We start from the raw sequence: 26,201 nt of genomic DNA, 5'->3' as shown, positions 1-26,201 counted from the left end.
GCTCTGAGAGACATGTAAATAGGTTAAAGATGAACACGATCAATGCCTTACGGCAATAATAATCTGAAGCAAAAAATATGACATGGACCTTCCCTATGGGATTAATTGTTATGCGGTAAACATAAGTCATGTTTTTTATGTTTGTTTACAGAATGTGCCAAAAGAGGTGCTACATATTCAAGCTCCAATATAGAGTAGGAACCCGCAAATCTGATTGCTTATATTAGTAATAAATGCCACAAAACAGGATTCTAGAAAAACTACAGTCAGGGACTATTTTCAAAACTAACTAGCGAATGAAATTTTGAGCCTGCACCTTCCTTTATCCCAGATTTCTCCTAAAGTGTATCACTGCTGTTGCAGCAATTCCCACTCAGGCATTAACACAAACACCCCGCATGGAAGAAATACCAAGTGCCGAGACAGAAAGAATGAGATCCGAAGGTATGCCAAAATACATGCTAAGTCTGCAAGCTAAAACAGATAGAATTTTTGTTTCAGTAAATGTGCCAAATTTTATGTACTATTATATTTTGGTAGCAACAATGAGCATGATAAGAAAAGAAAAATTGAGAACTCATCACATGATGGATGAGAAATTATTCATTGGCAACACACAGAAGGTGAGCCAATTTTTTTGCATATCAATTTTGTACTTTCATTAGTATTTATTGAAGTACATAGTACTTGTATACAGAGCATACAAGATAAAATATCCATTCGCCTATTTAGTCAATAAGTGCAAGATCAACTAGGATGGAGTAAAAAAAATAAAAAAAATGGTTAATACATGACTGCTGGTAAATAGAAACGAACAGTCAAACCATGGTTACAGCTATGATGAACTAGCATAGAATATATGGCATGTAAACCCAGGAAAGTACATAAACGAGTGTGCATACCATGAGAACAAGTTATAGACTCCAATTGCAACGGTTGGCATCTGCTTGGAAATGTAGTTCCCCTTGCTTCTCCTTCTCGTGGCGATACCTTCAAAAATAATATATGAGACAGTCAACTGAAATCAAAATAAACAACTAGGCATCTGATTAAACAAGTAGGATTTTGGTATCAATTTCATAATTCTTGAAGAAGAAAAGGCAGCATTGATAGAAATTGCATAGAAAAGAGCAATTGCAAATAAAGCAAGCCCGTAGTATGTATGGACGACTAGCAGGCCTTTCTGCGATGAAAAACAGTACTAGACCACAAAACCTGAAACAAAAATCTGTAGCACAACCAACTAAAAAAAAGATCGCTGGACTCAGGCTCAAGATCACCCCATGCGTCAAGCACATGAAGACAAAGAGAACTACCTCCCTCACACACAATGATGAGAAAAAGCTAGTAGGAAAAAGATGAATGGGTGAATGAACCTCGAACAATTTGTCATGAGTATGTGTTGTAAAAACGCATGGGCGGCCTACTTTGTAAGCAAACAAGACCAGCATTATAAGAATATAATTAATGTGTACTATTCTTGTTGCCTGCAATATGAAGCCTCCACTTGTTATTTTCATAATACCATCACATAAACAAGATTTTGATTGATCCAACCAAGAACAGAAACTTGAGCTCCTACAACTGAATCTACCTACATCAGATCATTCACATTGAGTTTAAGTCCATCACAGAATCATAGAATCTAACCCAGTATTAACCCACCATAACAAAAATTGGACTGGTTCAGACAATTCAATGCAAGAAAGAAAAAATTGACGCAATTGGGGATACTCACAATCGAGACTGCTTACAGTCACAAAGATGGGTCACAATTCTCTATCTATTTTAAAAACAGGGTCACATGTTGAGGAAATTGGACCGAAATCAAAATCTCTCTAACCTTGGGAGGCATATGAAGTTCAGGTAACTTGGATCTGGAGATAGGGGATCTCGTTGCAGGTGGCTGGTGGTACTCACGTACGAGTGGCAATCATCAAGTACTAGCAGCCTGCTGGTGGAGAGTGATGTGACGGAGCGATGGCCCTACTCGATTCCTGCTGGAGCCGAGGTTGCAGGTGTGCGAGCCGTTCCTCTCCCTCCGCCCGCCGTGTAGCCTACCGTTGACTAGGCCACCAAGTGTTGCACGCCGCCAAGGCCACCCACCACGCCGCGAATCCTCCCGCAGCCGAATCAACTCGCCGTGAAACCGTCGTGATGTTGATCGAAGCAGCCGCACGCATTCAGCCATGGGGAGAGAGAAGGTTCTCCGAGGAAGATCGGGGCGAGAGCTGTGGGATGTGGGAATTAGGAACGAACCACCGGTGTAATTTTATTTTTGACTGAAAATAAAAATTATGTTGGACAGGCACGGAAGTGTGTACGTGGCTTGCCTTTCGGCAGGGGGAGGAGTAAACTCCAGTGGGGTGTGGCGTGGTTCGTCCGACCGGGGTGAAGAATTACTAATTCTTCGCCCTCGGCCCCAAATAGACTTTATATAAGGGTCGCGCTATTCGTCACCCTGGTTGAGGAATAGTTATTCTTCACCCTCCTCTATTTTACCATCAATACACCATAATTTTACATTCCGTAAGTTTTGTCTTATTTCCGACGTAAAAAAAGACCATAAGAAAATATATAATCGCCGTAAAAAATATTTTATGTTATGTAAAATTACAAACGTAAAAACATAGTCTAAAATAGACATAAACTACAATTTTTCTTGTCTTATGACCTATATTTTTATTTTCTTATGTCAAATTTTATGTAGTGAATCAATAGAAATGTAACTATTTGAATTCTAAACGTAATTTAATTATGAAATGATCGTAAGATTACCTCGAGTGAAGAATAACTTATTCTGCACCCTGTATGATGAATAGTAACACTATAGGGTCACGCTATTCGTCACCCTGGGCGAGGAAGAGTTATTCTTCATCCCCCTCTATTTTACCATCAATGCTCCGTATTTTTTACGTTCCGTAAATTTTATCTTATTTCCGACGTAAAAAGAGACCGTAAGAAAATATATAATCGTTGTAAAAAATATTTTATGTTATGTAAAATTACATACGTCAAAACATAGTGTAAAATACACATAAAGTGCAAATTTTCTTGTCTTATGACCTATATTTTTATTTTTTTATGCCAAATTTTACATAATGAATCTATAGGGATGTAACTATTTAAATTGCAAACGTAATTTAATTATGAAATAATCGTAAGATTACCTCGGGTGAAGAATAACTTATTCTGCATCCTGGATGATGAATAGTAACATATATATATATATATATATATATATATATATAAGCGCAGGGATGGATGTCTGAGCGGTTGAAAGAGTCGGTCTATATATATATATATATATACTCGCTCCTACGTATGATATAGCATAAAAGGTGCTACGACACCTACAAATTTAGATCATAGACGTGACCTCACTGAATTTTGCTTTCAAAAAGAACCAAAACTGTGCAAATAGGAGGGCGCGCTCATCCGATATTCCAACCGCGACGGCTATGGGTTCGAGTACCAATGAGGAAAAGATAATGTGTCGCTTCTCTTTTTTTTTGATGTGATAACGTGTCGCTTCTTAAAACGTGTGTGTCCCGTGGAGTAAACACAAAGACTGAAGAAAGCTAGTGGCAGGTAGTACATGACATGGAAAAGGGGGAAGAAGATTGAAATTATAACGGGCCGCCACGCGTGTTTTCTTCCATGCATCAACATCATCGTGCGTGCCGGTGCTTTCTGCGGCCATCGTCAGGCCGATGATGCAAGCGGTGCCTGACATCCGTCGCTCCTTGAATTCAACTTCTTCATACCCACTGTACTTTCTTTTCAGCATAAGAAGAGACTACCTTTCCGATTTCTCTACTACTACTTAAAAAGAATGTAAAGTTTCATGTTTTATTTTATTACCCAACATACATTCGTCCAACATTCTTCGTATGATAATCAAACATGTTAATTTACTTATCTTTGGAATCAATTTCACTCTAATTTACTTTCCAAATTTCTTGTGAATTATTTTCATTATCCCAAAATAAGTGTCTCAACTTTATACCAACTTTAGTACAAAGTTGTATTAAACATGAGACATTTATTTTGAGACAAAGGGAATATAAGATAAATCACCGCCATAATTTGATAAACATTTATTTCTGTAATCACATTAACATGAGTAGGTAAATCACAAACTAACGTATTGGACTATTTATATCTGTTGCAATGCATGGGTATTATCTCTGTCTATTAAAGAAACCTTTTGGTTAGACCTAAGAACAAACTACAACATAAAATAAAAGGAGAAAGTGACCCACTTGTAGTTGTACTAGCACGATGCTCCGCCGGCGACCGGAGAGCACGACTCGTACAGTGTCCGCGAGCGCATCCATACGACCATTTAAAGCTACTGGATCATCGGGTGCAAGTGCAACAGCTAGAAACCTTTTGTAAAGCCAAGGGATCTCGGGTTTTAAAAGTTCCGAGCTAGAGCGGAACCATGCTGGTCACGCAAGCGCTGGGGCGGAGCACGGGCCGGTGAACATGGCGCGGCGCTTGATGAGTAGCCGCGCGTGGTCCCTGTCGTCGCCGGCCTCCCCGCAGCCATGCTACCGGAGCATCATCACCGTGCTGAGCATCGACGGCGGCGGCGTCCGTGGGATCATCCCCGGCACCATCCTCGCTTTACTCGAAGAGAAGCTCCAGGTTACTAATAACTAAGTTCTCCATATATTTTTTTTTGAAACGGAGTTCTCCATATAATTTAGGCAATCATGCTGCTTGCACTTGCATGCATCCATCGGTATATATATATATGGTGTGTTTGAGCAGTTGTCGTGGCTGCGTGCGTAGGAGCTCGATGGGCCGGACGCAAGGATCGCGGACTACTTCGACGTGGTCGCAGGGACGAGCACCGGAGGCCTGGTGGCCGCCATGCTCAACGTGCCCAACCCCAAGGGCCGCCCGCTCTTTGCCGCCAAGGACGTCAACAAGTTTTACCTCGAGCACTGTCCGAATATCTTCCCTGCCATCTGGTGAGGAGATGATTACTGTATGCATACTTTTAAATAGCGCGCTGTCACGCAGAAATACAAACTAGTGCTCGCGGTGCTATAGCATTTGGAGGAGCATCATGCTAATCCATTTAGCGTCATTTCACATCATTTATCATGCTATAGTGTCAACTTATCGCGCTAATACTCCGGTCGCTATTCGCCCTTCTATTTAAAAGTTGAACTACTACTCTGTGAACACATATAAGACGGCTTATATTTGTTTACACAGGGAGTATATGACTAGCTGCCTCGTGCAACTACGCTCAATGAAAGTACTCATGAGCTATTTACAATCTGTTTTGCAGCAAAGGGCCTATGGTTTGGCTCAGGAGCATGATGGGGCCCAAGCGGTCGTGAAGGAGCTGCTCGGCGACACGCGAGTCCATCAGACCCTCAAGAACATTGTCATTCCCACTTTTGACATCAAGCTCCTCCAGCCTACCATCTTTTCAACCTACGATGTACGTACGTAGAAGAACACAAACAAATCCATAGTGGCATGTCATTCAAATTGAATTATTTTGGTTGCCATTGTTTTTACATAACTAATAAAGTACGATTGTGTACATCAAGCGATGCAGTGACCGAAGGTTTATCTATCTTTCAAAGTAAAAATATAAAATTAATAACATATATATGAAACGAAATTTGTACAGGCCATGAGAGATGTCTCCAAGAATGCTCTTCTGTCGGACGTCTGCATTAGCACGTCCGCCGCGCCGACCTATCTCCCCGGCCACCATTTCGAGACCAAGGACAAAAACGGCAAGACCCGGGCCTTCAACCTAATCGACGAAGGCGTCGTGGCTAACAATCCGATAACTCGTGAGCACTAACACGACAAGCCAGCTTGATATGAGCTTGCTAACATAATTATGATATGTACTAGCTAACTCCTGTGATGCTGATGTGCGCCTCACTAACTTATATGGACCTGCATGCGCAGACGCTGTTGGCGATGACCCACATAAGCAAGCAGATCCTGCTGGGAAACCTGGACTTCTTCCCCAACAAGCCTGCGGGTTACGGCAAGTTCATGATCCTTTCGCTGGGCACCGGCACCGCTAAGATCGTAGAGAAGTTTGATGCAATTGAGTGCGGCAAGTGGGCCCTTCTCGGGTGGCTCTACAAGAGAGGTGCCACGCCGATCATTGATAGCTTCAGCGAGGCTAGTGCCGACCTCGTTGACATCCAAGCATCCGTGCTCTTTCAGACCCTGCATTGCAACAAGTGCTATCTCCGGATCCAGTACAACGAACTCACCAGCGAAATGGCCTCCGTTGACGTGTCCACATCGAAGAACCTCAACGGGCTTGTTGGCGTTGGCAAAGCGCTGCTAAAGAGACAGGTGTGCAAGATGAACGTCGAGACAGGCACGAATGAGCCCGATCTAAAGAGGGGCACCAACGAGGAGGAACTAGTCCATTTTGCCCGTATGTTGTCGGAAGAGCGCGACACTCGGAAGGTGGGCTACAAACATGGATAGTATGAATATTTGCTTCTGTCTGTATTTGATGAGCCTTGCATGTTGGATATTTATGTGGCTTTCGAGATTTGTTCAGATGGTTATTGTCTAATGTGGAATTATTCATATAATTAACTTGACAAAAAAAGGTGGAATATTACTCAAGAAAATAATACTCGTGGTTTTGAGGACGGTTGTGCTTTTCAGAGCAGTACATGGCGGAAACAAACGCTCCTGAAATTCTTTTGGACACTTTAGGAACAAACGCTCCTAAAATTTTTGAAATTTTTGGAAACCGGATTTTCTGGCCCCTACCAGAAACAAAATATTATTGTTTATTTTGAAACAAATAGGTTGATTCGGCCCGGATTTTAGTCATGCTTTTGTGTGATCTTGCGACTATGATAAGACTCATGCCAGAGTTGATCTTGTGATACCAATACCCTCTATTCAACTGCCTTTTTGGTGATGCTACTTACAATATCCAACTGCCTTTTTTGTGGTGCCACTCACAATGTTGAGACTAGACTATAGAGACCTATTTGTGGACTCAATTTCCGTGTGTTTGATTATTTCACTGTTTCCGAAAAAACATGTAACACCAAGCAACTTAACTAACCATGATAAAATGTGTTGGTTCTGAGTCTATAATGTACTAGTTTCTAGCACACACAATTGAATTGTGCATGTGAGATCATTTCCATTCTAATCACGTGGGTTAACAGCCTGTAGAGCTGATCTTGCAAAACAAAACCAAGTCTTTGGCCCTATACTGCTATGAAAGTACACATACTTACATATAAAATACTCAATTTGCATGTGTTTATTCTGTATTGTATTCCAGCATAACCATCCTAGGCACCTTGAGTACTACTTAAGATTCCGCCTTCTTTTCCTCGAGTTAATAATATGAAGAATTCCACATTACATATGTTAATAATATGAATAATGCCACATTGGACAATAACTATATGAAGAAATGCTGAAAGCCATATAAATATCCAACAGGCATACATACAGCATCAAATTCAAACAAGGGCAAATATTCAAACTATCCACCAAGTTCGTTGGCCAACTTCTGAAATCTGGCTTTGCGCTCTTCCGATAGCATGCGTGCGAAACGGGCCAGTTCCTCCTTGTTAGTGCCCCTCTTTAGATTGGGCTCGTTCTTGCCGGTCTCGACGTTCACCATGCACACCTGCCTCTTTAGCAGCACCTCGCCAACAGCAATGAGCCCGTTGAGGTGCTTTGATGTGGACACATCAACGGAGGCCATGTCGCCGGTAAGCTTGCCCTCCTGGATCCGGAGGTAATGCTTGTTGCAGTGTAGTGCCTGAAAGAGCACAGACGCCTGGATGTCGACAAGGTCGGCACTGGCCTCGCTGAAGCTGTCAATGATCGGCGTGGCACCCCTCTTGTAGAGCCACCCGAGAAGGCCCCACTTACTGCACTCGGCTACGTCAAACTTCTCTTCCATCTTGGCGGTGCCGGTGCCCAGCGAAAGCATCATGAACTTGCCATAGTCCGCAGGCTTGATAGGGAAGTAGTCCGGGTTTCCCATCAGGATCTGCTTGCTTACATGGGTCATTGCCAGCAGCGTCTGCGCATGCACGTCCATGTAAGTTAGTGAGGCGCACACCAGCATCACATAAGTCAACTAGTACAGATCATATAAGCCTAATTTAGCTTTAGCAAGACGCCATCAAGGTTAGCACGAGTTACCGGATTGTTAGCAACGACGCCTCCATCGATGAGGTTGAAAGCCCGGGTCTTGCCATCTTTGTCTCCTTGGTCTCGAAATGGTGGCCAGGGAGGTAGGTCGGTGCTGCGGACGTGCTGATACAGACATCCGACAGAAGAGCATTCTTGGAGACATCCCTCATGGCCTATAAAGATTTCCTTATTACTCTAGGTTTCCTTCCTTGTAGTTCAACTCTATTGCATGAAACAACTTGTTCCTCTTAACATGGATGCACATGAATCTTTTTTCTGCTCTTCTACGCACCTACGTCATAGGTGGAGAAGATTGTAGGCTGGTGGAGCTTCATATCGAAGGTGGGGATGACGATGTTCTTGAGCGTCTGATCGACTCGCGTGTCGCCAAGCAGTTCCTTGACGACCTTGTGCAGGTGCTGGCCGTTGTACTTGGGCCCCATCATGCTCTTGAGCCAGCCCAGAGGTCCTTTGCTGCACGACAGAGAGTACATAGTTCATGAGTACTCTCGTTTAAGATTTGATTCCACGAATGTAATCCTTACTAGACGGCAGGGAAGATATTCGGGCAGTGTTCGAGGTAGAACGTGTTGACATCCTTGGCGGCGAAGAGTGGGCGGCCTTGGGCGTTGGGCGTGGTGAGCATGGCGGCCACCAGGCCCCCCGTGCTCGTCCCGGCGACCACGCCGAAGTAGTCCGCGATCCTCGCGTCTGGCCCATCAAGCTCCTAGGCACACCCAAGAATTCATTTGCCGATTTGTGCCGATGGTGGATACGTGGAAGTGCAAGCAGGATGGTTGCCTAAATTATATGGAAAACTTAATTAGAAAAGGTGTGATGGCACCGGAAGTCCCGGCACCCCATTATCAGCCCCGTCCAGTAGTGCTGAGATTCGTGCTGAGGTCTGACTAGGATCAGACCATTTACAGCAAGAGCCAGCTTTGTCAGATCATTTCCCTCGTCTAATTGCGTTGGACTGGTCAGTGGCTATAAGCGATAGGCACCTAGTATCTGTGACTAGCCTGTACCCGACAGGTATGAGGAGGTCACTGTTTTTGCCATGTGACCGGCCATGCCTTCGTACAAGTGTGGTGTGAGGAGGCAGGGGCATGCACTGCAATTTAATTTTGCTACAGACGGAGCTAATGCAGTAAAGAAGTGTTGTCAAATCAATCCATGTCAGCTGTATGGCCTAAGAACGGTGGGAAAAGGGCATTCCTGGCAGTGGTAAGATGAGTCTGTTTAATGCCATTGGCCCATTGCTAGCTATGAGTCTGCCGTGAAAGTGGTCAGACAAAGTTCCAATTGTATTCCCTCCGTTTCATAATATAATGCCTATGAATTTTTTGAGAAGTCAAACTTTACAAACTTTGATCAAGTTTATAGAGAAAAATATTTATATTTACAATACCAAAAAAATATAATGTGAAACTACATCTTATAATGAATCTAGTGATATATGTTTCGCACTCTAGATGTAAATATTTTTCTCCACAAACTTGATCAAAGTTTGTGAGGTTTGACTTTTAAAAAAATCTATACATTATGGAACGGAAGGAGTGAGAATTACACCCTCTTAATCGTGCAGTCAACCTCGCTATGTCGATCGACAAGACAAATCAATCGGCCCGATCAGGAAGTGACAGGTGCAGTGGAGTCTGCTACAGTGCCTACGAGGCCCAGCTCCCGCTGTTACTTGTTACTGTTTCAGTAAGTCTGCTAAACAAAAAAAGTTGCAGTGCGTGGCACATATCTCCAGGACTCCTGTTCTGCATTGACGACGGCGATAAAAGGGTGCCGGGACACCCGGGTCCTAAAAGGCCTGTCTCTACTTAGTTAGTCATCTGGAGCTTTTCTTCAAGGAAAGCAAGGATGGTGCCGGGGATGACCCCATGGACGCCGCCACCGTCGATGCTGGGCACGGTGATGATGCTCCCGTAGCGCGGCTGCGGGGTGGCGGGCGATGTCAGCCACCACGCGCGGCTGCTCAGCCCACGCCGCGGCACGTTCACTGGCCCGGTGCTTTGCCCCGGCGCTTGCATGATCGGCATGGTCCCGCTCTACCTCCGACCTAGGAAGACCGGATATCCCTTGGCTTTACAAATGGTTTCTAGATGTTGCACTTGCAGCCCGGATGGTGCAGTGGCTTTAAATGGTTGGATGGATGCGGTCACGCCTCACGGAGTTGTTCATCAAAAGGAAAAAGGCTCACGGACATCGTATGACTCGTGCTCTCCGGTCGCCGGCGAAAATCAGTGCAAGTGGTTCAGTGTGACTGAAGAGGTTGAATTCAAGGAGAGAGGGTCGGGCGGGCACCGTGCGCGTCATCGACCTGATGATGGCAGCGCAGGAAAGCACCGTGCACGCGCGGTGATGCATGGAAAAAAAATGTTAGATGTAAAACAAGAGAGACAAGAGACAGAGATATAAAAGTGAACAATTATTCTCATTGATGATGGAATTACACACATATATATAGCCCCCGAAGGGGTGTGTCCAAAGGGACATGAGGCAACCGTCTTTGTCAGGAAAAGCAGGGATTAATAGGATTAATTATTATTTTTTGCGGGCAATTAATAGGATTAATTAAATCCTAGCACTCCTCCTAATCCATGCTTTTTAGTGTAAGTATTATCATCTTGAAAACTCCTCTAAAACCCTGTGGGAAAAAGTGAGGATATATGTGTTTGATATGTTGCTAAAACTCCTACAAACCTAGTGGGAAAATAAGGAGAAAATTATGCAACATATAATGATTATTGTCTCTTTCAACTCAATATGTGAAAACTCATAGAATCAAGAGGACAATAAATATGTCGTATATACTTTCCTAAAAACCCCGGTGGGGAAAACGGAAAGTATGACATATAATCTTGTGTTGATAACTTGATATTACCTCACTAAATGTTTTTTATGAGAACATGTATAGTGATCTCATGAAGGGAAAAAGAGTGTAATATGATGCATTGAGCAGGAACAATTCAGGAAGATACACCCCCTGATTCTTGCAAAATTAGAAGCCGTTACATACCAATTCCATGAACATATTTCTGGAACAAAGAAGTTGGTAGGGACTTCGTGAGGAAATCAGTCACATGATTTGACTTGCAAGATATGCAATATAGTGATATTGCTTATTATGTAACCATGAGGCCTGTTTTGAAGACTCTCATGGGATGGCTACCACACCTAACAGGAACACAAAGCTTGTCTATGATTTGACATACTAGGGATCTGATTGGTGTATCCAATGATATTGGTTTCCAGATTTCTCTGAAAATGAAAGATTAGGACAAGATATTTGATCCATTGGAGATATCGAAAGATATTCTTGAGTCTCAACCAATTGTGCTTGCCGGATCCAATACATGCACTCTGATATGGAAACTTAGGTCCCAACATCTTATTTCCATCTCCTCATTGTCTAGATGAATCTTTCTCTACGTCTAGAGAACAAATAACCATGGAAATTATGGATGGATAAGACTTCTCCACAGTCAGTTTCTCCAATATTCTGGATATAGACAACATGGTGTACTATAATGCATGAGTGAAGGTGCTCGAGGTATAACCAAATCCTTCATCTCAAATTCCGTCATTTAGATGATCACACGATTTGTTATTGCAGGAGTAATCCTTGTATATGACGATCATGCATGGATAATCATCATTGTAGGAGTAATCCTTGCATGTAAGAAACTCACTACGTCGGTTGTACCAAATGTACCGACAATAATAAGACATATGGTGACTTGTTGATGTTATAGAATGTATGTTGCATTTTGCATTTCGATTTAGAAGTGGTACTTTATTGGGAACCATCTATCACTAGTGCAGAACCGGGCAATAGCACCGGTTCGTAAGGCCTTTAGTCCCGGTTCGGTAACCGGCACTAAAGCCTCCCCCCCATTAGTACCGGTTCAGCATGAACCGGTACTAAAGGGAAACCACGTGGCACGAGCCAGCTCCGGGGGCAGGGAGCCCTTTAGTACCAGCCGGTTGGTGACACCAACCGGTATTAAAAGGTTGGGGGAGTTTTGGGTTTATGATTTCTTTTTCATTTAATTTTGTGTTTTCCATTTAATTCTTTTTCGTTTGCTGGTATTTTACGATACTACATATTGTACACGTTATGCATATATATAAATAGAATTTCTAGTAGAACCGATTATATATATATTAATTAATTCACACATATATACACACACACACACACACACATATATATATATATATATATATATATATATATATATATATATATATATATATATATATAGGGTCGCGCTATTCGTCATCCTGAGTGAGGAATAGTTATTCTTCACCCCCCTCTATTTTATCATCAATGCACCGTAATTTTACGTTCCGTAAGTTTTGTCTTATTTCCGACGCAAAAAGGGACCGTAAGAAAATATATAATCACCGTAAAAAATATTTTATGTTATGTAAAATTAGAAACGTAAAAATATAGTCTAAAATACACATAAACTGCAAATTTTCTTGTCTTATTACCTATATTTTTATTTTCTTATGTCAAATTTTACGTTGTGAATCAATAGGAATGTAACTATTTGAATTCGAAACGTAATTTAATTATGAAATGATTGTAAGATTACCTCGGGTGAAGAATAACTTATTCTGCACCCTAGGTGATGAATAGTAACACTATATATATATATATATATATATATACAATTAGCTAGCTATATACAATTTCTCATAATTGGTGCCTTTGGAGCCAGTGACATTAGCCTAATTGGTGCCTTTGGAGCACGATAACAATTGGAAGTGGTTCATGGGGGCGGTAGCGGGTAATAGTATACTCCTTTGGGATCTATGACCTGGTCGAGCAAAAATCCCGTTATTTCCTCTTGAATTGCTTGTATGCGCTCCGTTGCTAGGAGCTGCTCCCGCACCTCTTTGAACTGTTAAGAAGGAGATCAATATGCATGTGTATTAGTTGTGTGACTAGATATCGATAATGGTGTAAAAATTGTGAATAGTGTTCTGACAAACGTACCCACTCCTGTCTTTGAGATCTGCTCCTTTCGGACGCCATCATACGAATGTTCTCGCAAACGTAGTATGCACACATATTATTCCCCGACGCCTGTTTCAGGGCCTTTACGAGAATGGAATTTGATCAGATAATAATTAATCAAGCATGATAATTAAAGAGATGGCAGCTAGCTAGCTAGCTAGTACTAAATTACTTACCTTGGGTCAATAACATTCAGCTTTTGGTTCCATTGGCCTGGAGTGACGCTAATGAACTTTGACCAAGCCCTGCCCGCCAACAAAGAAAATGAATAAAGGGGTTATTAAATAGTTCATATCAGGAAATGATGAACTAAATAGGCCGAGATATAGTTAATAATGATTGAAATTACCTGTTGACTATCCCAGACAAGATGGTGTAGTCACTTGCTTTTTTAAGTAGTGAGCCCAGTATTTCAACTGTTTCTTCCTCAACTTTAATGATTAACAAGATCCAGTGAAATCTGCATGCACACACGTTTGCATGTCTTAATTAAGCGGGCATATATAAGCAAAAACATGTAGCTAGCTAGTAGGCAAAAACAGAATTTGTAGTACAAGACAGTGTGACTCGCTCGAAGTTGTAAGGAAGTAGTATATATTCATCGGTATTAAGGCGCTTGAAGAACTCTAGCATGCTTTCCTCTACACTTTTTTCATAATATGAATCTAATTTCCATGTGTATTCATTAATGGTATTTGGGTCAATGAACCCAATGCCATAGCGTTCACCTTTTTTCATTTCATAAATCTTCATCCTGCATAATACCACGGAAAAGAATATAGTGAGGATAATTACAGGTAATGATTGATCAAAATGATCACTACAACTAGCTTGAGACTTAAATTACAGAAAGAAATCACTTACAGACAATAGCAACTGACGATAGATTTGTCGAGTGCGTCTTGATTGTATAACTGAAATAGTTCTGAATATTCAACGGACACAACTTTCTCATGGTAGTAATGATCCTTCTTGACATTCACCATGAGGGACTCTCGATTGGAAATCTTGGTAATGTCCATGTACCATTGATGCAATTCATACATTCTCGTTGGGAGCTTCTTGACCTCGTCTGGCTCGACCAAAGGTTGGCCCCGGACATATTTCCGTTTTATTTCCTCCTCTCTAAGCGGAGGCATGGGATCGATGTCGAGGAGTTGTCCAACAGCGATCTTGAGGATTTCAGCCTGCCTTATATGCTCCTCGATTATTACCACATCGCCCAGCTCGGGAACGTAAACGGTTTGCCCACAATAATATTGGGCGCGCCTACTCTCATGTGTTGTTGGCACAACAAGCGGGGGGATTGATTGCGCCGCCTGTTCTCCCAGCTGGGGAACGATTTTACCGCTCCTTTTGCCAGCTGATTTGCTCGAGCTCGAGCTCGCCTCTTTCTGTAGACGTGCTCGATTTAACTTCCTGAGGTGGCGCTCATAGTCTGTGTCAACAGGCTTGGGAGCTGGTGCTCTAGCCATACGAATGAAGTGGTCAATCTTTTCCTCAGGCACTTTTTCCCTTGGCGGCGGTGGCGGTTTCGGTGCAAAATGGGCTTCCACCTCGGCCTTCGATATGGCTGTGTTTTCCCCCTCGGACTTGTCGTAAGGCCTCTGCGGAAGAGGCGCGAGGCTGCTTGGACCATATTGAAATCGCCTGCCTCCGCCTGCACCTTCAGTACTACCTCGACTTGTACCGCTACGCACCATAGCTGAGGCGGCTCTCTTCCGTGATTGCTGAGGAGGCGAAGACGGCTGATGTGGCTGAGTTGGAGGAGGAGGGGTGGCCTGAAGCTGTGCCGGACTTGGAGGAGGAGTGGCCTGACGCTTTGCCGGACTTGGAGGAGGAGGAGTGGCCTGAAGCTATGCCGGACTTGGAGGAGGAGTGGCTTGACACGTTGGTGGACTTGGAGGAGCGGGAGTCTGCTGACTCGGTGGCGGACTTCGACGAGGAGTCAGATGACGCGGTGTCGGTGGCCTTCGAAAGATGATGCAATCCTTTCTCCATAGGATGATACGATGGTTGGCCTCTCCCAGTGTGTGCTCCTCGTCACCTCCGGGAATGTCAAGCTCTAGCCCCGAATATTGGTCCACCACCTCATCAACCAAGACACTAGCATAGCCCGCTAGAATCGGGTTGCAATGGAAGGTTGCCTCGGGGGGATTTGTAAAAGCAACGACGTTCGCCACCTTCATGGATATGTTCTTCATTTTGAAGTGTAGCTCGCAGTTAGTGTTCTCCATGATGTCATCCACTGGGTAGCTATCCAGCAACGCGTCGCCCGGGGCGGAACCCACGCTGCTTCTCGGCATGGATGGGACGGTGCTATCCAATGCTGGATCATCCGCTAGCTGCTGCAGCTGCTGAGACCCCTTTGCTGGCTAAGTGAGTCGATCTGCTCCTGCTGCCGCTGGAATTTGACTGCCAAGTCCGCGTGCGCTGATTCTAGGCCTTGAAGGCGTTCATAGTCCAGCTTCCTCTTCTTCTCCTCCGCAATCTTCTTTCTCGCACGGGTTTTGTAGTTGGCGTTCCAGTCCGAAAACCCTTCATACCACGGAATAGCGCCCTTGCCTCGTGTTCTTCCCGGGTGTTCAGGATTTCCCAGGGCACGCGTAAGCTCGTCGTTCTCTCTGTTGAGCTCGAACACCCCCGATCGAGCCTCTTCTATTGCAACAAGTAGCTTATCTTCGGCTCCGTCCAGACATGCCTTCTTCGAAACTTTGCATGTCTTCGGGTCCAACTCCCCCCATGCGCATAGAACCAAGTCCTGCACCTGGGGGCCAGCTCAATGTTTCTGGAGTGATACCTGCATCCTCCATATCTTTCTCATACTTATCCCACTTAGGCATTCCCACCGCATAGCCACCTGGCCCCAGCTTATGGAACTTATCCTTTTTTGCGGCATTGGCCTTGTTTATTCTTGACCGTTCCTTAGATAATTCCGATTCCTTGAATTTCACGAAATCGTCCCAACGAGCACTTTGCTTATCTAGTGTTCCCTTGAATACTGGAGTCTTCTTTCCTCCCTTGACGTACTGGTCCCATACACGATTCTTGTGGTTTTTGAATGCAACCGCCATCTTCCTAAGAGCAGCGTCCTTGACTTTCTCCACATCTGCATCTGTTAAATGATCTGGTAGGGTGAAATGTTCCATGAGCGTTTCCCAAAGCAGAAGTTTTTGTTTGTTGTCGACAAAAGTAAGATCTGGACGTGGCTTTGCTGGCTCTCTCCATTCTTGAAGGGAGATCGGGAGTTGGTCCTTCACAAGAACTCCGCACTGACGAATGAACTTGTCCGCAATCTTCTTAGGCGCTAATGGTTCGCCATTAGGTTTGATGGCCTCGATATTGTACTTTACGCCCTCCTTCAACTTTTTGTTCGGGCCTCGTACTGTCCTGCTGTTGGGGAACGTAGTAATTTCAAAAAATTTCCTACGCACACGCAAGATCATGGTGATGCATAACAACGAGAGGGGAGAGTGTGATCTACGTACCCTTGTAGACCGACAGCGGAAGCGTTAGCACAACGCGGTTGATGTAGTCGTACGTCTTCACGGCCCGACCGATCAAGCACCGAAACTACGGCACCTCCGAGTTTTAGCACACGTTCAGCTGGATGACGATCCCCGGACTCCGATCCAGCAAAGTGTCGGGGAAGAGTTTCGTCAGCACGACGGCATGGTGACGATCTTGATGTACTACCGTCGCAGGGCTTCGCCTAAGCACCGCTACAATATTATCGAGGATTATGGTGGAAGGGGGCACCGCACACGGCTAAGAATATGATCACGTGGATCAACTTGTGTGTCTAGGGGTGCCCCCTGCCCCCGTATATAAAGGAGCAAGGGGAGGAGGCCAGCCGGCCCCTATTGGCGCGCCAGGAGGAGTCCTCCTCCTAGTAGGAGTAGGACTCCTACTAGGAGGGGGAAGGAAGTGGGGAGGGAGAAGGAAAGGGGGGCGCCGCCCCCCCTCTCCTAGTCCAATTCGGACCAGGGGGGACGAGGCGCGCGGCCCACCCTGGTTGCCCTTCTCTCTCTCCACTAAGGCCCATATGGCCCATTACTTCTCCCGGTATGGTTCCGGTAACCCTCCGGCTCTCCGGTTTTCTTCGAAATCACCCGGAACACTTCCGGTGTCCGAATATAGCCGTCCAATATATCAATCTTTATGTCTCGACCATTTCAAGACTCCTCGTTATGTCCGTGATCACATCCAGGACTCCGAACTAACTTCGGTACATCAAAACTCATAAACTCATAATATAACTGTCATCGAAACTTTAAGCGTGCGGACCCTACGGGTTCGAGAACAATGTAGACATGACCGAGACACGTCTCCGGTCAATAACCAATAGCGGAACCTGGATGCTCATATTGGATCCTACATATTCTACGAAGATCTTTATCGGTCAGACCGCATAACAACATACGTTGTTCCCTTTGTCATCGGTATTTTACTTGTCCGAGATTCGATCGTCGGTATCTCAATACCTAGTTCAATCTCGTTACCGGCAAGTCTCTTTACTCGTTTCGTAATACATCATCTCGCAACTAACTCATTAGTTGCAATGCTTGCAAGGCTTATGTGATGTGCATTACCGAGAGGGCCTAGAGATACCTCTCCGACAATCGGAGTGACAAATCCTAATCTCGAAATACGCCAACCCAACATTTACCTTTGGAGACACCTGTAGAGCTCCTTTATAATCACCTAGTTACGTTGTGATGTTTGGTAGCACACAAAGTGTTCCTCCGGCAAATGGGAGTTGCATAATCTCATAGTCATAGGAACATGTATAAGTCATGAAGAAAGTAATAGCAACATACTAAACGATCGGGTGCTAAGCTAATGGAATGGGTCATGTCAATCACATCATTCTCCTAATAATGTGATCCCGTTAATCAAATGACAACACATGTCTATTGTTAGGAAACATAACCATCTTTGATTAACGAGCTAGTCAAGTAGAGGCATACTAGTGACGTTTAGTTTGTCTATGTATTCACACAAGTATTATGTTTCCAGATAATACAATTCTAGCATGAATAATAAACAATTATCATGATATAAGGAAATAAAATAATGACATTATTATTGCCTCTAGGGCATATTTCCTTCAGTCTCCCACTTGCACTAGAGTCAATAATCTAGATTACACAGTAATGATTCTAACACCCATGGAGCTTTGGTGCTGATCATGTTTTGCTCGTGGAAGAGGCTTAGTCAATGGGTCTACAACATTCAGATCCGTATGTATCTTGAAAATCTCTATGTCTCCCACCTGGACTAGATCCCGGATGGAATTGAAGCGTCTCTTGATGTGCTTGGTTCTCTTGTGAAATCTGGATTCCTTTGCCAAGGCAATTGCACCAGTATTGTCACAAAAGATTTTCATTGTACCCGATGCACTAGGTATGACACCTAGATCGGATATGAACTCCTTCATCCAGACTCCTTCGTTTGCTGCTTCCGAAGCAGCTATGTACTCTGCTTCACATGTAGATCCCGCCACAACGCTTTGTTTAGAACTGCACCAACTGACAGCTCCACCGTTTAATGTAAACACGTATCCGGTTTGCGATTTCGAATCGTCTGGATCATTGTCAAAGCTTGCATCAATGTAACCATTTACAATGAGCTCTTTGTCACCTCCATATATGAGAAACATACCCTTAGTCCTTTTCAGGTATTTCTGGATGTTCTTGACCGCTGTCCAGTGATCCACTCCTGGATTACTTTGGTACCTGCCTGCTAGACTTATAGCAAGACACACATTAGGTCTGGTACACAGCATTGCATACATGATAGAGCCTATGGCTGAAGCATAGGGAACATCTTTCATTTTCTCTCTATCTTCTACATTGGTCGGGCATTGAGTCTTACTCAATTTCACACCTTGTAACACAGGCAAGAATCCTTTCTTTGCTTGATCCATTTTGAACTTTTTCAAAACTTTGTCAAGGTATGTGCTTTGTGAAAGTCCAATTAAGCGTCTTGATCTGTCTCTATAGATCTTAATGCCCAATATGTAAGCAGCTTCACCGAGGTCTTTCATTAAAAAACTCTTATTCAAGTATCCCTTTATGCTATCCAGAAATTCTATATCATTTCCGGTTAGTAATATGTCATCTACATATAATATCAGAAATGCTACAGAGCTCCCACTCACTTTCTTGTAAATACAGGCTTCTCCAAAAGTTTGTACAAAACCAAATGCTTTGATCACACTATCAAAGCGTTTATTCCAACTCCGAGAGGCTTGCACCAGTCCATAAATGGATCGCTGGAGCTTGCACACTTTGTTAGCTCCCTTTGGATCGACAAAACCTTCCGGTTGCATCATATACAACTCTTCTTGCATAAATCCATTCAAGAATGCAGTTTTGACATCCATCTGCCAAATTTCATAATCATAAAATGCGGCAATTGCTAACATGATTCGGACAGACTTAAGCATCGCTAAGAAGGTCTCATCGTAGTCAATCCCTTGAACTTGTCGAAAACCTTTTGCGACAAGTCGAGCTTTGTAGACAGTAACATTACCGTGAGCGTCAGTCTTCTTCTTAAAGATCCATTTATTCTCAATTGCTTGCCGATCATTGGGCAAGTCAACCAAAGTCCATACTTTGTTCTCATACATGGATCCCATCTCAGATTTCATGGCTTCAAGCCATTTTGCGGAATCTGGGCTCACCATCGCTTCTCCATAGTTCGTAGGTTCATCATGATTTAGTAGCATGACTTCCAGAACAGGATTACCATACCACTCTGGTGCGGATCTTACTCTGGTTGATCTACGAGGTTCAGTAGTATCTTGTTCTGAAGCTTCATGATCATCATCATTAGCTTCCTCACTAATTGGTGTAGGTGTCACAAAAACTGGTTTCTGTGATGTACTACTTTCCAATAAGGGCGCAGGTACAGTTACCTCATCAAGTTCTCTTTCCTCCCACTCACTTCTTTCGAGGGAAACTCCTTCTCTAGAAAGTTTCCGAATTTAGCAACAAAAGTTTTGCCTTCGGATCTGTGATAGAAGGTGTATCCAATAGTTTCCTTTGGATATCCTATGAAGACACATTTCTCCGATTTGGGTTCGAGCTTATCAGGTTGAAGCTTTTTCACATAAGCATCGCAACCCCAAACTTTCAGAAACGACAACTTTGGTTTCTTGCCAAACCATAGTTCATAAGGCGTCGTCTCAACGGATTTTGATGGTGCCCTATTTAACGTGAATGCGGCCGTCTCTAGAGCATAACCCCAAAATAATAGCGGTAAATTAGTTAGAGACATCATAGATCGCACCATATCTAGTAAAGTACGATTACGACGTTCGGACACACCATTACGCTGTGGTGTTCCGGGTGGCATGAGTTGCGAAACTATTCCGCATTGTTTCAAATGTACACCAAACTCGTAACTCAAATATTCTCCTCCACGATCAGATCGCAGGAATTTTATTTTCTTGTTACGATGATTTTCAACTTCACTCTGAAATTCTTTGAACTTTTCAAATGTTTCAGACTTATGTTTCATTAAGTAGATATACCCATATCTGCTTAAGTCATCTATGAAGGTGAGAAAATAACGATATCCGCCACAAGCCTCAACATTCATCGGACCACATACATCTGTATGTATGATTTCCAACAAATCTGTTGCTCTCTCCATAGTACCGGAGAACGGTGTGTTTGTCATCTTACCCATAAGGCACGGTTCGCAAGTACCAAGTGATTCATAATCAAGTGGTTCCAAAAGCCCATCAGTATGGAGTTTCTTCATGCGCTTTACACCGATATGACCCAAACGACAATGCCACAAATAAGTTGCACTATCATTATCAACTCTGCATCTTTTGGCTTCAACATTATGAATATGTGTGTCACTACTATTGAGATTTAATAAGAATAGACCACTCTTTAAGGGTGCATGACCATAAAAGATATACTCATATAAATAGAACAACCATTATTCTCCGATTTAAATGAATAACCGTCTCGCATCAAACAAGATCCAGATATAATGTTCATGCTTAACGCTGGCACCAAATACTAATTATTTAGGTCTAATACTAATCCCGAAGGTAGATGTAGAGGTAGCGTGCCGACCGCGATCACATCGACTTTGGAACCATTTCCCACGCGCATCGTCACCTCGTCCTTAGCCAATCTTCGCTTAATCCGTACTCCCTGTTTCGAGTTGCAAATGTTAGCAACAGAACCAGTATCAAATACCCAGGTGCTACTGCGAGCATTAGTAAGGTACACATCAATAACATGTATATCACATATACCTTTGTTCACCTTGCCATCCTTCTTATCCGCCAAATACTTGGGGCAGTTCCGCTTCCAGTGACCAGTCTGCTTGCAGTAGAAGCACTCAGTTTCAGGCTTAGGTCCAGGTTTGGGTTTCTTCTCTTGAGTAGCAACTTGCTTGCTGTTCTTTTTGAAGTTCCCCTTCTTCTTCCCTTTGCCCTTTTTCTTGAAACTAGTGGTCTTATTGACCATCAACACTTGATGCTCCTTTTTGATTTCTACCTCCGCAACTTTTAGCATTGCGAAGAGCTCGGGAATAGTCTTATTCATCCCTTGCATATTATAGTTCATCACGAAGCTCTTGTAGCTTGGTGGCAGTGATTGGAGAATTATGTCAATGACGCAATCATCTGGAAGATTAACTCCCAATTGAATCAAGTGATTATTATACCCAGACATTTTGAGTATATGCTCACTGACAGAACTGTTCTCCTCCATCTTGCAGCTATAGAACTTATTGGAGACTTCATATCTCTCAATCCGGGCATTTGCTTGAAATATTAACTTCAACTCCCGGAACATCTCATATGCTCCATGACGTTCAAAACGTCGTTGAAGTCCCGATTCTAAGCTGTAAAGCATGGCACACTGAACTATCGAGTAGTCATCAGCTTTGCTCTGCCAGGCGTTCATAACATCTGGTGTTGCTCCAACAGCAGGCCTGGCACCCAGCGGTGTTTCCAGGACGTAATTCTTCTGTGCAGCAATGAGGATAATCCTCAAGTTACGGACCCAGTCCGTGTAATTGCTATCATCATCTTTCAACTTTGCTTTCTCAAGGAACGCATTAAAATTCAACGGAACAACAACAAGGGCCATCTATCTACAATCAAACATAAACAAGCAAGATACTATCAGGTACTAAGTTCATGATAAATTTAGGTTCAATTAATCATATTACTAAAGAACTCCCACTTAGATAGACATCCCTCTAATCCTCGAAGTGATTATGTGATCCAAATCAACTAAACCATGTTCGATCATCACGTGAGATGGAGTAGTTTCATTGGTGAACATCGCTATGTTGATCATATCTACTATATGATTTACGCTCGACCTTTCGGTCTCCGTGTTCCGAGGCCATATCTGTATATGCTTGGCTCGTCAAGTATAACCTGAGTATTCTGCATGTGCAACTGTTTTGCACCCGTTGTATTTGAACGTAGAGCCTATCACACCCGATCATCACGTGGTGTCTCAGCACGAAGAACTTTCGCAACGGTGCATACTCAGGGAGAACACTTCTTGATAATTAGTGAGAGATCATCTTAAAATGCTACCGTCAATCAAAGCAAGATAAGATGCATAAAAGATAAACATCACATGCAAGCAATATAAGTGATATGATATGGCCATCATCATCTTGTGCTTGTGATCTCCATCTTCGAAGCACCGTCGTGATCACCATCGTCACCGGCGCGACACCTTGATCACCATCATAGCATCGTTGTCGTCTCGCCAATCTTATGCTTCCACGACTATCGCTACCGCTTAGTGATAAAGTAAAGCATTACAGCGCAATTGCATTGCATACAATAAAGCGACAACCATATGGCTCCTGCCAGTTGCCGATAACTTGGTTACAAAACATGATCATCTCATACAATAAAATTTAGCATTATGTCTTGACCATATCACATCACAACATGCCCTGCAAAAACAAGTTAGACGTCCTCTGCTTTGTTGTTGCAAGTTTTACGTGGCTGCTACAGGCTTAAGCAAGAGCCAATCTTACCTATGCATCAAAACCACAACGATAGTTTGTCAAGTTGGTGCTGTTTTAACCTTCGCAAGGACCGGGCGTAGCCACACTCGGTTCAACTAAAGTTGGAGAAACTATCACCCGCTAGCCACCTTTGTGCAAAGCACGTCGGGAGAACCGGTCTCACGTAAGCGTACGCGTAATGTCGGTCCGGGCCGCTTCGTCCAACAATACCGCCGAACCAAACTATGACATGCTGGTAAGCAGTATGACTTATATCGCCCACAACTCTCTTGTGTTCTACTTGTGCATCTAACATCAACACATAAAACCTAGGCTCTGATATCACTGTTGGGGAACGTAGTAATTTCAAAAAATTTCCTACGCACACGCAAGATCATGGTGATGCATAGCAACGAGAGGGGAGAGTGTGATCTACGTACCCTTGTAGACCGACAGCGGAAGCGTTAGCACAACGCGGTTGATGTAGTCGTACGTCTTCACGGCCCGACCGATCAAGCACCGAAACTACGGCACCTCCGAGTTTTAGCACACGTTCAGCTCGATGACGATCCCCGGACTCCGATCCAGCAAAGTGTTGGGGAAGAGTTTCGTCAGCATGACGGCGTGGTGATGATCTTAATGTACTACCATCGCAGGGCTTCGCCTAAGCACCGCTACAGTATTATCGAGGATTATGGTGGAAGGGGGCACCGCACACGGCTAAGAATATGATCACGTGGATCAACTTGTGTGTCTAGGGGTGCCCCCTGCCCCCGTATATAAAGGAGCAAGGGGAGGTGGCCAGCCGGCCCCTATTGGCGCGCCAGGAGGAGTCCTCCTCCTAGTAGGAGTAGGACTCCTATTAGGAGGGGGAAGGAAGTGGGGAGGGAGAAGGAAAGGGGGGCGCCGCCCCCCCTCTCCTAGTCCAATTCGGACCAGGGGGGACGAGGCGCGCGGCCCACCCTGGCTGCCCTTCTCTCTCTCCACTAAGGCCCATATGGCCCATTACTTCTCCCGGTAGGGTTCCGGTAACCCTCCGGCTCTCCGGTTTTCTTCGAAATCACCCGGAACACTTCCGGTGTCCGAATATAGCCGTCCAATATATCAATCTTTATGTCTCGACCATTTCAAGACTCCTCGTTATGTCCGTGATCACATCCAGGACTCCGAACTAACTTCGGTACATCAAAACTCATAAACTCATAATATAACTGTCATCGAAACTTTAAGCGTGCGGACCCTACGGGTTCGAGAACAATGTAGACATGACCGAGACACGTCTCCGGTCAATAACCAATAGCGGAACCTGGATGCTCATATTGGCTCCTACATATTCTACGAAGATCTTTATCGGTCAGACCGCATAACAACATACGTTGTTCCCTTTGCCATCGGTATTTTACTTGTCCGAGATTCGATCATCGGTATCTCAATACCTAGTTCAATCTCGTTACCGGCAAGTCTCTTTACTCGTTTCGTAATACATCATCTCGCAACTAACTCATTAGTTGCAATGCTTGCAAGGCTTATGTGATGTGCATTACCGAGAGGGCCTAGAGATACCTCTCCGACAATCGGAGTGACAAATCCTAATCTCGAAATACGCCAACCCAACATTTACCTTTGGAGACACCTGTAGAGCTCCTTTATAATCACCTAGTTACGTTGTGATGTTTGGTAGCACACAAAGTGTTCCTCCGGCAAATGGGAGTTGCATAATCTCATAGTCATAGGAACATGTATAAGTCATGAAGAAAGTAATAGCAACATACTAAACGATCGGGTGCTAAGCTAATGGAATGGGTCATGTCAATCACATCATTCTCCTAATAATGTGATCCCGTTAATCAAATGACAACACATGTCTATTGTTAGGAAACATAACCATCTTTGATTAACGAGCTAGTCAAGTAGAGGCATACTAGTGACGTTTAGTTTGTCTATGTATTCACACAAGTATTATGTTTCCAGATAATACAATTCTAGCATGAATAATAAACAATTATCATGATATAAGGAAATAAAATAATGACATTATTATTGCCTCTAGGGCATATTTCCTTCAGTCTCCCACTTGCACTAGAGTCAATAATCTAGATTACACAGTAATGATTCTAACACCCATGGAGCTTTGGTGCTGATCATGTTTTGCTCGTGGAAGAGGCTTAGTCAATGGGTCTACAACATTCAGATCCGTATGTATCTTGAAAATCTCTATGTCTCCCACCTGGACTAGATCCCGGATGGAATTGAAGCGTCTCTTGATGTGCTTGGTTCTCTTGTGAAATCTGGATTCCTTTGCCAAGGCAATTGCACCAGTATTGTCACAAAAGATTTTCATTGTACCCGATGCACTAGGTATGACACCTAGATCGGATATGAACTCCTTCATCCAGACTCCTTCGTTTGCTGCTTCCGAAGCAGCTATGTACTCTGCTTCACATGTAGATCCCGCCACAACGCTTTGTTTAGAACTGCACCAACTGACAGCTCCACCGTTTAATGTAAACACGTATCCGGTTTGCGATTTCGAATCGTCTGGATCATTGTCAAAGCTTGCATCAACGTAACCATTTACAATGAGCTCTTTGTCACCTCCATATATGAGAAACATACCCTTAGTCCTTTTCAGGTATTTCTGGATGTTCTTGACCGCTGTCCAGTGATCCACTCCTGGATTACTTTGGTACCTGCCTGCTAGACTTATAGCAAGACACACATTAGGTCTGGTACACAACATTGCATACATGATAGAGCCTATGGCTGAAGCATAGGGAACATCTTTCATTTTCTCTCTATCTTCTACATTGGTCGGGCATTGAGTCTTACTCAATTTCACACCTTGTAACACAGGCAAGAATCCTTTCTTTGCTTGATCCATTTTGAACTTTTTCAAAACTTTGTCAAGGTATGTGCTTTGTGAAAGTCCAATTAAGCGTCTTGATCTGTCTCTATAGATCTTAATGCC

General features: G+C 43.6%; 2 pseudogenes across 1 annotated transcript; one reads left to right on the top strand and one right to left on the bottom strand.

Moving 5' to 3' along the window:
* Positions 1 to 4,376: 4,376 nt before the first annotated feature.
* LOC125528652 (patatin-like protein 2) lies at positions 4,377 to 6,538 on the top strand (annotated as a pseudogene). Its single transcript, XR_015610326.1, has 5 exons — positions 4,377 to 4,653; positions 4,801 to 4,982; positions 5,309 to 5,464; positions 5,660 to 5,820; positions 5,949 to 6,538. The product of XR_015610326.1 is annotated as a patatin-like protein 2 (transcript).
* A 981-nt stretch (positions 6,539 to 7,519) lies between these two features.
* On the bottom strand, positions 7,520 to 10,285 carry LOC125528654 (patatin-like protein 2; annotated as a pseudogene).
* Positions 10,286 to 26,201: the final 15,916 nt, after the last annotated feature.

The sequence above is a fragment of the Triticum urartu genome, chromosome 7A (assembly GCF_056163025.1).
Source record: "Triticum urartu cultivar PI428250 chromosome 7A, HENAU_Tu73, whole genome shotgun sequence".
In the NCBI taxonomy this organism is placed as follows: Eukaryota; Viridiplantae; Streptophyta; class Magnoliopsida; order Poales; family Poaceae; genus Triticum; species Triticum urartu.
This window is presented reverse-complemented; position numbering and strand designations above follow the sequence as displayed.